The sequence below is a fragment of the Zingiber officinale genome, chromosome 3B (assembly GCF_018446385.1).
Source record: "Zingiber officinale cultivar Zhangliang chromosome 3B, Zo_v1.1, whole genome shotgun sequence".
Lineage (NCBI taxonomy): Eukaryota > Viridiplantae > Streptophyta > Magnoliopsida > Zingiberales > Zingiberaceae > Zingiber > Zingiber officinale.
In genome coordinates, this window is record NC_055991.1 from 37,244,918 (window position 1) to 37,257,671 (window position 12,754).

Below are 12,754 nucleotides of genomic sequence, written 5' to 3' on the forward strand. Positions count from 1 at the left end.
TTGATTAATAATCACCAGTATATCTAAAAATTCTCTAGTATATTAGTTTGTGTTAAAACATATTTGAAATGGAGACGACCAAGTAAATAATATCCTTTATGAATATGACATGCTCTTACATTGCCCCAAAATGCCGAGAATGAATAAATATAGTTGCTACAAGAAACATAAACCAAAAGAATGTTGAATTATATTGGGAAGTTATGAAAATTAATACAGGCATATAATGGCCAGATGCATGCATATGCATTTTCACTGTCAATTTAATAATCTTCAATAGAGGAGGAAATATAATTAGCAGGCAGAAGATAATCGGCTGCATAAAAATGAATAAGCATTTCTCTGCTAACCTGATTATCTTAACAGTGATCATGCAATTTAATAATGAAGGCACATTATATTTTACTCCCCCGATCTTCTTGTTTGGTCAAAACCAATACTATGTTGTGTTAGCTTTCAACATGTAGATAGTCTAATTCACAACTATTTTGGGTCAGCGCATAGATCTTTCCCATAAATTGAGCTCTATGTAAGACAACTTGTAACATTCAAATCAATTAGACGTTTTTATTATATTAACTTGAATTTTCATTGGTCTGACTCTACCTCTTCCACCTTTAATTCTAATTGATTCAACTTGTCCAATTCCATGATTCTTGGTGGTAATTGAATATGTCCATACCATGTCAATCTTTTTATCCCAAAATTGTGAACTGAAGAACTATAAAGATATTCAAACAGACACATGTTTCAACATCTTTCTTTTTTGTTTTAGCAGCATTCATGCACATGGTAACATTTCAAGAATTTTTTTCCTTTTTATTTCAACCATGCTTAAGAAGACAATCGAGATGTTACCTGAAGAAGATCATTGAATTCCAAGTATTCCTGATCATGAGCGTCAACAGCATCATCATCATCCTCAGCATCGGGCATCAGGACCACTCCATTAGCAATCTCTTGTTCTTCCCATTCCTCCTCAACGAACGGAGCCCCATATTGCGCCCCATTCTGTGGACCAACGTCGTTTTCTTCAGAATTGCAGAAACTAAGTTGATTTAGAGCTAACGTTATTTTTTTCTCTTTTCTAAAAATAAAATTCCAAAACAGGATATATTTACGAGTAAATCTTGATGATATATTAGAGAAGTTGGATGATTTGGATAATCTCTCAATTAAGACTACAAGGTTGAACTTAGATGGTTCACTCAACAGAACTAATGGTTCGTTGAGGAAGAAAAGAACAAGTTAGTCATCAAACCATCTGGGTTCCACTATTCTTGTCATTTCTTCAAAAACCTTACTGCTGCAGTTTCAATGTTCCAGCGATGGATAACCACTGTTTCAGCAGATTATCATTAAGGATAAACAATGTAACTTAGATTGAAATTTAGGATGAGTTATGAACTTTGACCCAATCGAAGTCCTTCTTAAAGATATCATTTTCTAATCCTGTGACCTTAGCTCACCAAAGTCCAAACGATCAAGCTATCTATGCATGAACGTATGATCCAACTTGGTGAACAAATTCATGAAAATAACTGATCAATAAGCTCAAATAAACATGAAAAGGATAACCAACCCTGTTGTTTCGTCACGTTAGTATTGTCGACACCTTGCAGCATCTGCAGAATCTCGCTGGCCAACTTATGCATCACCAGTTGTGACAACTGAATACACCCCTTTTTCTCTTCTCTGGATAACTTCATTCTGAGCATCCTCGCCTACTCAAGTCCAATGAAACGGGAAGTTCCACCAGTTAAATCCTCAATCCCAAACCGTGTGTTAAAGAACAGAAATCAAGCCTGCGAGCTTACCGCATTAATGAGAGCCAAAGGCCCCATTTCTCTTCGTATCCGGATCGATTCTTCCATTTTCTTTGTCTGATCTGCAACAACAAAAAAGATTCAATTTTATTTTTAAAATTACCGGAAAAAAGTCAACATATGTATACCGCAACAAGAAAAGGTTGATCTTTGTACCGGCGAGATAATTTCGGTTGAGCCCAGACGAAGGGCAGAAGAAGAAGGAAGTGTAGAACGAATGAATCACAAGGAGCACGGCAACCAGATTAATGCAGCAAATCACAAAGGTGATCCGCTTGAAGGAACAACAGCATCTGCCGCTTCCGCCCCTCAACCACTCAACCGCGCTGACCCTCGCCATAATCCTGTCGTCGCATTCGCAACCTCGACCGTGATGGAGAAAGCCCCCTCGCAACCTCCTCCCTTAGCACCGAGAAGAATCCTTGCTTCTTCTCCCCACGATCGTGATTAGGGCATTTGCGTGAAGGAATTCAGAGGAGAGGAGCTTCGCGGAGAGGAGTTCGCCGGAGAGGGGTTTGCTGGAGAGGACGTGAGAGGAGGAGTTGGAAGGAGAGGGTGTTCGCAGAGAGGAGTTGGATGGAGAAGGTTGCGATGAGATGAGGAGTTGGGAGAAGGGTTCGGGATCAAAAATGATCGGAAGATAGAAGTTGGGAGAAGGGTTCAGGTTTTCTACTCCTTACCTAGATCCAACGGTTTGTATTAATCAAGATTTAGATCCAACGGTTTGTATTAATCAAGATTTAGATGAGATTTTAAACATAGACAACACTTTTTATAAAACGTTGTCGTAGACACTAAAAATCAGTCTAATAGACAACGCTTTTTACGAAGTGTTGTCTTTGACCCGTAAAAATCACTAATAGACAACGGTTTTAAGAAAAGCGATGTCTATTAATAAGAAAATAATGAAATAGACAACGCTTTTCACTAAAAGCGTTGTTAAAAAAAAATAGACAACGCTTTTTATAAAAAGCGTTGTCGTTTAAGTGTTGTAGAATCCCAATTTTCTTGTAGCGAAACACAACCACACAAGATAAATAGTAGCCCACAGGCTGAATCAATAACACAGCAGAAAGAATAAAGTAAACATATAAATCCAAAATAACTATCTGCGAACCGACTTGGCTTGACATAATAACATCAAAACAATTATAAGAAGCCATAAGGCTAAACTTCATACAGAAGATACATATTACACGTACAAGTCCAAAACTAATAATGCGAGTGGAAATAATAACGAAAGAAGTCGCTCGATATGACATGGGACTGGCAGATAGGATCTCCAAGCGACTCCATAAATCCTCTACCAACTTCTTGGCGAAAGAAAAACTAGTATAAAGGATGGTGAGTGCGGGTAACTCAACAAGTAATAGATAGATAGTTCTTCAACATGATATATCTAGAGATTCAAAAGTATACAGTCTTATAGGAAAATAATAATATGAACAATAGTGATATCATAATAAATGTCCATACCTGAACTCATATACTAAGCAAGTAATAGAAAGTTAGGTGTAAGTGAGGATCTGCAATAGTACTGCTCATAACTACAAGAGCAACATGTATGACATATACATACTACCAATAAGTAAGCCAGTATCGATACACATGCAGTAGACATATCTCAATCATATGTAAACATATCACAGTTATATGGATACAATAAAACAATAGCATATGCAATCACAATATCATATGCATATGCACGACATGATCACTCCCGCGCACCCCTCATCTACTATGGCCACTGTATTATTGAGAGGCAGGGACAATGATAACTGTACGATACTCCAGCGGCCACTACTCTAGAGTGACCGAGTGGACAGTTTGCATAGTAGCTGACGAGCTACATATTAATAGGATTCCTATTGCTTGCAACTCCAGCTACCACTACACATAAGTGGTCGAGTGGGCACGACAGGACAAGCGACATCTACTCTAGCTACCACTACCCATGAGTACCCGAGTGTGCAACGCTGGCCAATGACTCTCTTAACCACAAGGGATACATCGTCGTCGACATGCATGCAATGACATGATGAGCAAGATACAAACAATCATCATCACAGATACATAAATAACAATCAACTATGCTACAATAAAACCAACATACTCAATAGTGTACATGAATATACAGCAATCAATGCAAGTAACAAGATATCTAATATCTGCTAAATATCATGGATGATAATGAGAGACTGTATAGATATCAAATCGAATATCTCTAAGGTCAAGAAGGTAAGTATCAAGATCAAGTAAAATATGACTAGAGTCAAGATAATACAACAATGATCCGAATATATATAGCTCATGCACTAACGTCAAAGTACTAAAGAAATAAGGTAAGAAGTCTCCGCCTCAAATATAGCGGGTGCGAAACAATCTCACGTCGAGATGCTCGTCTCAAATCAAAGTCCTGCATCAGTATATTCTACTTAGTTAAATTCATATGAATTAAATAGATAAATAAAATCCCCAAAACTAATTGGGGTAATTCTAATCAAACACGATCATTGATTAACCTCAATTAATAATTAACTTCAACTAATCCCAATTTTCTTAATTAAATTTGATTTATTCCATCATTAACCCTAATATAATCTATCCTAAAGATTAGATTAGGTTTAACCCAATATTAATCCTAATTGAATCAATTAGATTACAAGTCCATCTTTCAAAACACTCCACATAATCAATCCAATGATCCTTGATAATGATCATGAACTCATCAAACACAACTGATCCTGTCTGAAGGTAATGAGATGGCACGCTGGCTTCGACGATTGAGGAATGACAAGCTTCCTAAGATCTGAAGGAACTCCTTGATGACCCTGCACACACTCCAACGATCCAACAAAGTGTTAGTGACCTAAGAGTAGGGTGGAACTCCCTGGCTAGACCCTCCAACACTCAAGTTAGTTTCTCACTCGAATGTGGAAGAAGAAGAACAGTAATGGAAAAATGACAGGAAGTTTGGTTTTAGATGCAAATTCTTGTCTTTATATACCTTGCTAGCAGAGAGGATTCTCCTTTTATACCACCTTACATAACCTCCGTGATTATCAGGTGGTCCTCGATTTGTTAGAGTTTGTTAGAAGATGAGAAAAGTACAACCTGAACTTTGTGCAGTAATTCCTTGAGGAATCTTTTTTCTACCCTATATGTACCCTCTTTGTCGTTTATAAATTGAATCCTTGATATGATGACATATGAAAAAGAGTATATCGTTGTAACTGCTTAAAGAATAAAGAAGCTTCTAGAGAATATTTCCTGACAGGTTTGCCAGCTAGGTTATCATAAAGTTGCTGACTACTTGTTTGTTTGGATATATACCGGCTGATCATGCATTAAGAATACCTTCTATTAAATATATCTTGGTTGATCATACATTAAGAATACCTTATATTGAATATATCTCGACCGGTCATGTATTAAGAGTCTCTTCTATTGAATATATCTTGGCCAATCTTTGTCTGATTGAGCATATATAAAGAACATTATGTTTAATTGGCCCTTATCTTGCCGATCATATTTTAGAATCCTGACTGGGTTAAGCTTCTTTAAGCCCGACTGGCCTTTTTCGATCGACCGAATACACTAGACCTAGTATCTTGTGTTTAGTCGGTCTTTGTCTGACCTTTCGTATGATGCCGACTTAATAAGGCTAAATGCCTTTAGGTCCGGTCGGACTTATGTCTACCCGGGCACATACATAGAACCTTGTACATGGAAGGCTCGAAAAGGGTAAATGCCTTTAGACCCGGTTGGACTTATATCCGTCTGGGCATATACATGGAAGCCTTTATTCGATCAAACATTGTCTTATTGATCATATGCCATAGACTAAATAAAGCTTAACACCTTTAGGCCCGGTCGGACTTATATTCGTCCAGGCATATGCATGGAAGCCCTCATTCAGTCGGCCTTTGCCTTGCTGATCATATGTCGTAGACTAAATAAGACTTAATACCTTTAGTCCTGGCTAGACTTATATCCGTCCGGGCATATGCATGGAAGCCTTTATTCGGTGGGCCTTTGGCTTACTGATCATATGTTATAGACTAAATAAGAATTAATACCTTTAGGCCCATCTGGACTTATATCTATCCGGGTATATGCATGGAAGCCTTCATTAGGTCTGCCTTTGCCTTACTGATCATATGTCATAGACTAAATAAGGCTTAATACCTTTAGGCCCGGTTGGACTTATATCCGTCCGGGCATATGTATGGAAGCCTTCATTCGGTCGACCTTTGTCTTACTAATCATATGTCATCGACTAAATAAGGCTTAATACCTTTAGGTCTGGCTGGTCCTTCCAGTCCGGGTATATACATAACCTTATGCTCGACTAGGTCTAGGCGCCACCACCTATTCTTGGCTTTAACTGTCACATCATCCGAAAGATTCGCTCATCATAACCCGTATCAACAACCATTAATCACCCTTTCATCAATTGATCTATATGTGAAAATCCACCTAATTAAATCACAACATCAATTTAATGATTCTATTAATCACAATATCAATCTAATTAACAACCCGTCATAACAAATCATAATATCAATCCCATGATCCTAATATCATCATGAATTAATTATCCCATTGATCAATCCAAATCCATAAGAAATCACAATTACATTGGATTTGATATCCATAAGCATTCCATAATCAAATTGCATTAGATCTATGCATGATTCACCTTCCAAGACTCACCCAAATCTGGAGACTCCTCTGTTAACTCACTGCCGAAGAAGTCGCTGTCGGAAATTTGTGGCCGAAGCTGTGGATCACACACCCATAGAGATGATCAGAGCTACAATGATCGACCAAGCATCAAATCTCAGCATTTCAATATAGAGAATGGAAATTAGGTCTTCACTATTCAGATACATAGCATGTCTTACCTCAATCTAGTGTTGACGAACTCCTCTCCATGACTAGATCTTTCGGTCACCTAGTGATTGGCTGATAATAGAGAGGAAGAGGGTAAGAAAACAATGATCCAAGCTAGGGCATGATTAAAGGAATCGACTATCGGTGCCCCTTTTTAGTGTCTGCGACCAGAGGAGGGAGGTCGGCGGCCAGAGCAAAGCTTGGGGCAGTCGTCGGTGATCTAGGGCTAGCCACCTCAGCCACAAGCTAACTGCTTCCAATAGAGGCAGTGATGAGGCGAGGGGAGGGCGAGTCAGCCATGATCGCGTGAGAGGGAAGAAGAGAGTGGGTGACCCTGTGGCGATCAGGTAACAAGGGAGATAATTGGGAGATGGAGCATGGGGTCTGCCTCATGGCTACTCATGGTCCAAGTGGGGTCGGCGACACCTGGGAGTCCAGCGATGATGGCCTAGGGAAGGCGACGGCCATGGGGAGGGGAGAGGAAGATGGGATCGAGAGGGGCGATGAGATTTAGGGAAATTAAAAATTTATAGCCTAGGTTATACTTTATATACTTGGGTTTAATAATCTAACTTTAGTTAATCAAATCAATCAATTTCCACTTAAGTGATAATCCAAATAGACTTTCTCTAAGCATAATTGATTCATCCTTTTAAATATGTTATACGGACTCCGTTTAAATCCCAAAAATTTTCTAAAAATTAAAAAAAAAATCAAATAAAATCATTCCTCCAATAACACTTATTATTTAATTTATCATATCTTACAGGATAAACTTGCCTTTTTTCGCTTCAACATAAATCTTACACTTGTATTTCAGATCAAGGTGGAATGCAAATATGTTTTGCGTGTTAATTAATCTACACAACATATCGTAGTTAACAATCCTAGTCTACCATGCCACAAACATAAAGAATTAAGTATATAAATAGAAGAATTTTCAATTTTATTAACTTTAGGCCTAATAGTTATTACATTGAGCTTGAATAGTCCATCGATTACATAATCTTTTCCCAAAAATACTCTATTTTTAGATAGAACAATTATGTCTAACTCAAAAATAATGTGCAAGTTATGTTTGCTTAATAGTGATCCAGACACTAGATTCTTTAGAATCTCCAGAACATAAAACATATTGTCGAGAATCAATTTCTTAACTGAGGTCATATTCAACACCACTTTTCCTTGGCCCATATTGTTTGAGTTTGCTAAGTTCCCTATGAACAATTGTCCCCATATTTGATTTCTTTAAAGTTGTAGAGAAGCTCCTTGTTGCAGTATATATATCTAGTGGTACCAGTATCGATCCACCATTATTGCTAGTTTGAACCCACCAGGTCTAATTTAGAGACCATGGTGCAGAGGTTGTCTATTACTGGTCCCTAGTTTAGGTTGGCCACTTGCTTCTCCTTCGACTTTCTGCACTCTAAAGATTTGTACTGACTCTATCACAGTTGAGGCACTTCCTAAAGAACTTATTTTTGATTATGCCTCATATGAGCCCCATCTTGGAAGACTTGAGATTTTTTTATTTTGAATTTTGATTGTGCTCGACCATGTTGGCTTTTACAGCAGCTTAAGAGAACAATATTCTCTCTGAACTCTTGTTATCTTTATCAATACGAAGTCTAACAACAAGTTCTTCCACGTTCATCTCCTTGGAGTCCTTCCATCTGGCAGCAACTTCTCAATGATTGCTACCTTTTGGAAGGTTTCACTCAATACCATGCCTTCTGAGTGAATCTCATGTAGAATCACCTAAAGCTCTTGGACTTAGCTGATCATCGTCTTGGAGTTAACCATCTTATAGTCCAGGAATTGACCCACAATGAATTTCTTAGCCCCGCGTCCTTTGTCTTGTATTTCTTATCCAAGAACTGCCAGAACTCCTTAGCTATTCTCTTTGTGTTATACATAGCGTATAGCATTAGAAAGGTTGTTGAAGATGTAGTTTTGGCATAGGTATTGAGAATGAGTCCATGTCTCCACTACACTAATGGTCTGATCATCAACATCCTTAGCATACTTGGGAGGTTCCTTTGTCAAGAACCGAGACAAATTTAGTGTAGTCAAGTAGAAGAGTATCTTCAGCTGCCACCTTTTAAAGTTCAATCCATTAAACTGGAGCTAAATTAACTTTAATATAATGCATTGTTCTAACTAGTTTAGAGTGAGGTGAGCTAGCTTCTCTAGTTCCACTTGATTAGATGCACTAGGTAGGGTACTCCTTACACAACATAGACATGCACCTAACCAAGCTTTCCTACCCTACTATCAGCTCAACCTTCTCTGATACCAAATTGTATGATTGAACTTGATGCCAGAAGAGAGGGGGGGGGGGGGGGGAGTGAATAGCATTATGAATTTAAAAATGAGCAGATAGTAAATAAAAATAGTTGAATCAATCAGAGTAGTGCATTAGATAGTAATTCAATAATACAAATTCAATCAGATTACTTATACTAATTCAATCAAGACAAGGAAATATAAACATACAATATATTTACCTAATAATTATGTAAGTAGTTGATCAATCAAATTAGAAGTATACACATGTAATAATAATAATAATAATAATTTTTATTTTAAATTTCTTCTAGGTGGAGAAACCTTACAGAAAAAATCTAAAAATTAAACACAATAAAAAAATGAGACAACACAATATAAATGAAAATATACTCAAGGTTTTACTAGTATAAAATGAAGCATGTGTTGTAGCATGTCGTAGTAAATAAGGAGAATGTGCACTTAGATCACAAGAACAAAGTGAATTTTGTGTAGGTGAGTGATTTTCAAGTTCTGTCTCGAAACCCATTATATAAGACTCCTCTAGTCGCTTGTATCAGTACTGACATGACTATAACTTTTATCGATGAGATAATGTTAATGCAACTCTTTGGTGGACTAGACACCCTCTGGTGGACTGGATAAGGGTCAAATTTCATCTTGATCTAACTCACTCGGATTGTTGATAACGTCATCTCCCGATCACCCGAAAGATGCTCCGGTCGCCCGTATCCTCTGGTCTCCTGGACTTAATACAGTTGTCTGGACCCTCTGAAATCCCTTCGTCAAGAGTTATCACTAGTCAGTTGCCCTGGACTCCCTTCGAGTTGTCTGGAATCGTCGAACATGCTTCCCTACAATAGTTATACGTAATGAGTATGATACAAAATGTAAAGTTACTTGCACATAAGTTAGGTCTAGGCGTTCAGCCTACAGCTGACTCATCTAGACTGAGTTGCCAAGCCATAGCTTCCAACTGCTTCCATTTGGATTTGTTTACCAAGCCCTCAACTCCCTACTGACTCCACCTAGCACCTAACTAGAACTTTGTTTGTTAAGCCTTAATCACTCGGACTTGATTCACCTAGTCTCTAACTAGGATTTGTCTCTTAAGCCTTAATCACTTGGACTTGATTCACCTAGCCTCTATGTTTGTCAAGCCTTAATCACTTAAACTTAATTCACCTAGCCTCCAGATAGAAATTTGACTATCAAACTTTAATCACTTGGATTTGATTCACCTAACCTACAACTAGGAATTTGTTTGTCAAACCTTAATCACTTGGGCTTGATTCACTAATCCTCTAGTTGGGAATTTATCTACTTAGTCTCCAACTAAAACTTAGCTCATGTTTATGCCTAGTTCCATTAAGACTTAGTCACTGTCTGTTTTACAACCAGAACTTTAACATCTGTCAAATAATCTATATTTATAAAATTGACACAACTAGTTAGATCATAATTAATTTAACTTTAACTTTAATTATATATCAAAACTGTAGATTAAATATTATGCACCAGCACCAACCAGAATCATAAACTCCAAAATGCACATGTCAAAATGTTGGAAGGAAAAATTATCGGGGAAAAACTCCAAGTAAAAGAGTAACATTAACCTGAGGTGGCCTCTTGTTCAATCGTAGACCAACAACTTCCAGATCTTTTGTTAATATCTGTCTATGTCCTTCGCTCTGAAATCATCATAACCAGAATTCAGATCAAATTTGGTGTAAGAAGTCCCAGCTATCATCATGATTAAAGATACTCTTAAGAAACACGATAGCTGAAAAGTTAATTCTCATAAATTAAATATTCTGAAAATTCAATTTTGTCGAATGAAAATGCAATAGAAAAGAAAATTTACGAAGCAAAATCATTTATGTATATCACATATGATGACAAAATATTTGTATAATAATCATTATTTGAAAATTGCATTTGTACTACCACTTTTTAAAAATTCCACAACTTTGTTAGATATATTTCCATATACAACGTGCATAAATATAAGTGAACTACGAATTAGAGAGGTTAGTTTACTTTGATCTTATTAGAAATGTTGATGCTCAAGATTTTCAGTGTGCAAATGCATACGGAGGCTCCTATATGTTCCTAGTTTAAAAAAAAACATAAATTGTACTGAAAATAATGCATACCATCATAATTTCACAAATACGTTTTTTATCTTAAGCATATTAGTATGACATTAAATTAATCAACCATAATAAGAATTTATCTATGATTTCATTATTAAATTAATAATTTTAGCCTCCACATCGTAGACAGATCTCAGCTTCATCACCAGGGAACTGTTGGTTGCTACTCGGAAAACCTAGAGGTTCCACTGTACAAAAATTTTGTACAAAGGTCTGAACCTTTTCCTAGCTACCATGTGTTCTTTTAAATTAAATTTTGGATCGCCTGCGGAACTTAACACGTTTGATCCAAAACTTAATCTATTTGTTCTTTTAGGTTTTGACTTGGATCTCCTGCGGAACTTAACACGTTCGACCCAAATCACCTTAAGTTATTAATTTCATTAAATATTAATTTCCATAATTGGTTCCCAGTACTGACGTGGCGAGGCACATGGCCTTCTTGGATATGGGAGCAACCACCACCGACTAGACAAAACCTTTTATAGAAATCTAATATTTAATTTCCTAAAATAACTTTAGGTTAACCAAAAAGAACAATCAAATCACAAGGAAAAATAAAACAAAAGACCACAACTTCGAAAAACATATTCGAAATACTAGAATCGTAAGCCTCTTGTATTTGGTATTATTTCCATAAATAACTAGCATGATGCGGAAAGAAAAATTACTAGTTATACCTTCTAGAAAGACCTCTTGATATTCTACCGTATTCCTCTTCTAACCTCGGACGTTGTGTGGGCAACGATCTTCCGAGATGAGAAACCACCAAGCACCTTCTTCTCCTCCTAGCTAGGTTCGGCCAACACAAAGAAGCTTCACCAAGGACGAAGAACAAAACACCAACCAAGCTCCAAGGGATACAAGCTTTCTCTCCTTCTTCTTCTTCTTCTCCAAGTAGTATCCGGCCACCACAAGAGCTCCAAGCCAATAGAGAAGGTTCGGCCACCACCAAGAGGAAGAGAGGAAGAGAGGTTGGTCGGCCACAACACAAAGGAAAAGAGAAAGAAAAATAGAATAGAGTCGTTAGCCTTGAAGCCTCCTCTACCCCCTCTTTTATAATCCTTGATCTTGGCAAATAAGGAAATTTTAATAAAAACTTCCTTAATTCTTTTGCCATTGAAAAGGAAAATTTATTTAATTAAAAATAAAATTCTTTCTCAATTTTATTTGGCCGGCCACAACAATAAACTTCCAAGCAAATAAAATTTTAAACACCAATTAAAACTTCCTTATTTACTTCTGGAAATTTATAAAATTTCTCCAATAATTTTTATCCCTTCATGATTGGTTTATAAAAAGGAAATTTAATAAATTAAAATCTTTCTTTTAAACATGTGGATAAAAAGAAAGTTATCTCTATAAATTAAAATCTCTTTTAATCTACAAATAAGGAAAGATATCAAATCTTTTCTTAATCTTTTGTAGAAACTTATAAAAGAGAATATTTAATTTTAAACTCTCTTTTAAATCATGAACATAATTAAAAAGGAAAGTTTTCTTAAAATTTAAAATCCTCCTTTAATCAACAAATAAGGAAAGATATCAAATTTTAAACTCTCTTTTAAATATGTAGATGATTTACAAATA

General features: G+C 36.6%; 1 long non-coding RNA gene across 1 annotated transcript; it reads right to left on the reverse strand.

The window, feature by feature from the left end:
* Positions 1–1,588: 1,588 nt before the first annotated feature.
* LOC121968211 lies at positions 1,589–2,074 on the reverse strand. Its single transcript, XR_006108002.1, has 3 exons — positions 1,983–2,074; positions 1,818–1,888; positions 1,589–1,724 (listed from the first exon to the last, which is right to left on the reverse strand). It is a non-coding gene; the product is annotated as an uncharacterized LOC121968211 (long non-coding RNA).
* Between the last annotated feature and the right edge of the window lie 10,680 nt (positions 2,075–12,754).